Source organism: Callorhinus ursinus, unplaced genomic scaffold, assembly GCF_003265705.2.
Source record: "Callorhinus ursinus isolate GAN/ISIS: 27379988/994484 unplaced genomic scaffold, GSC_fseal_2.0 scaffold88, whole genome shotgun sequence".
Taxonomy (NCBI): domain Eukaryota; kingdom Metazoa; phylum Chordata; class Mammalia; order Carnivora; family Otariidae; genus Callorhinus; species Callorhinus ursinus.
The window spans coordinates 1,127,559-1,129,402 of NW_027397150.1; the positions used below are offsets into that span (position 1 = coordinate 1,127,559).

General features: G+C 41.4%; 1 protein-coding gene and 1 long non-coding RNA gene across 6 annotated transcripts in view; one reads left to right on the plus strand and one right to left on the minus strand.

Annotated features, from left to right (window-relative positions):
• LOC112814959 (interferon-activable protein 203-like) overlaps nt 1-1,844 on the plus strand; it is a 90,971-nt gene that overhangs the window by 62,845 nt on the left and 26,282 nt on the right. The window lies entirely within an intron of this gene.
• Nucleotides 1-1,844, minus strand: part of LOC141371697 (uncharacterized) — a 143,880-nt gene that overhangs the window by 13,725 nt on the left and 128,311 nt on the right. The gene's annotated exons all lie outside the window — the stretch shown is intronic.

Here is a 1,844-nt window from a genome sequence, read left to right on the forward strand (position 1 = left end):
CACACACACACACACACACACAATGGAATATTATGCAGCCATCAAAAAATGAAATCTTGCCACTTGCAACGACGTGGATGGAACTAGAGGGTATTATGCTAAGTGAAATTAGTCAATCAGAGAAAGACGAGTATCATATGATCTCACTGATATGAAGAATTTTTAATCTGAGGAAACAAATGAGGGTTGCTGGACTGGTGGGGGGGTGGGAGGGATGGCGTGACTGGGTGATAGACATTCTGGGAGGTATGTGCTATGGTGAGCGCTGTGAATTGTATATGACTGTTGAATCACAGATCTATACCTCTGAAACAAATAATACATTCTATGTTAAAAAAAAAAAAGAACATAGTAGGAAGGGAAAAATGAAGGGGGGCAAATCGGAGGGGGAGATGAACAGTGAGAGACGATGGACTCTGAGAAACAAACTGAGGGTTCTAGAGGGGAGGAGGGTGGGGGGATCGGTTAGCCTGGTGATGGGTATTAAGGAGGGCACGTATTGAATGGAGCACTGGGTGTTATGCACAAACAATGAATCATGGGGAACACTACATCCAAAACTAACGATGTACTGTATGGTGATTAACATAACGTAATATAAAAGAAACTAATGATGGAATGAATGGTGACTAACATAACATAATAAAATAAAATTTAAAAAAAGAAACCATTTCTCATGGAATCAAGTGGGTCCCATATACAGCATGAAGAATCTGAACATCACAGTGGAAATACAAGCTCCCTGCATAGACATGAAATGCTAATGACAATCTTGACATTTCTATGTACTGAACATTTACTGACTGGATTCTAAAATTTGTGTGATTCCAGGTGTGATCTCATTCTTTCTTATAAGACCTTTTATTATGAGTCATTCGGATGCTATTTTTAGTCCATTTCACTGACGAGAAAAGTGAGGTTTGCAGAGGGTAACAGCCTTCTACAAGGCTCAGCCAGACAGTGAAAGTCATTAACTCTACAACCTGAGCACTTACTGGACACTTCTGAGTCCATGGTAGGTGTGCAGATGTTCCAATATTTATTAATTTATTTCTTAAAATTGATGAATAAACAGGGTCATGTCTGGACTTTGTTTCCACAGCCCAGGCTCTGAACACACTTTCTAATGAGAATGAGGTTTGGGGGGAATTGGGGGCGGGAGGGATTCGAAGTCACTCTAATCAGGAAGCTGCGCACCAGAGACAGCTATTTCCAGGAGCTCCCTCATCCACAGCTTTGACAACAAGTGACGCTTTATGTATTAGACAAACAAATCCCAAAAATGGTGGAACTGTGGCAAATTTATACTGGATGGAGAATGGGCAAAAGGGCTTTCATTAGTAAAAGTAAGGGTAGTCAAGAGCAAAGATTTTACTGACACTCCCTGCCCTTGCTTAACAATTATGAAAATCCAGGTACTTGGAATGGCCTAGGGCAATTCCTGCATGAGCCTGTGTGTTATCGAGATCTCTGAAGGATTTGGTTGCTTGGTCAGAATCCTGCCTCTAGAATTATGAGTCCGAGGGAATCTCTCTGGGCTGATAAACAGAGCATCCCAATGGATGAAGATGGGGCTTTCTAGACCCGAAGAACAGGTGATGGACACCAGTATGCCTATTTGTGCAAGGTGCAAGGAGATAAAGGAGATAAAGGAGAAAAATGTTAAAAAAAATTTTAAACCCAGCTGATATTCTTCTGAGACCTGCTCTTCTTAGAGCCTGGTAGGACTTTTTGTCCGTCCATAAATCCAGTGTTCTCCTGGAGAAGAGACATAGGCCAGTCTGCAGCAGAAGTAGAAGAGAATTCCACAACAGAGCAATGAAATTGGAATTATCTGAGTTGTT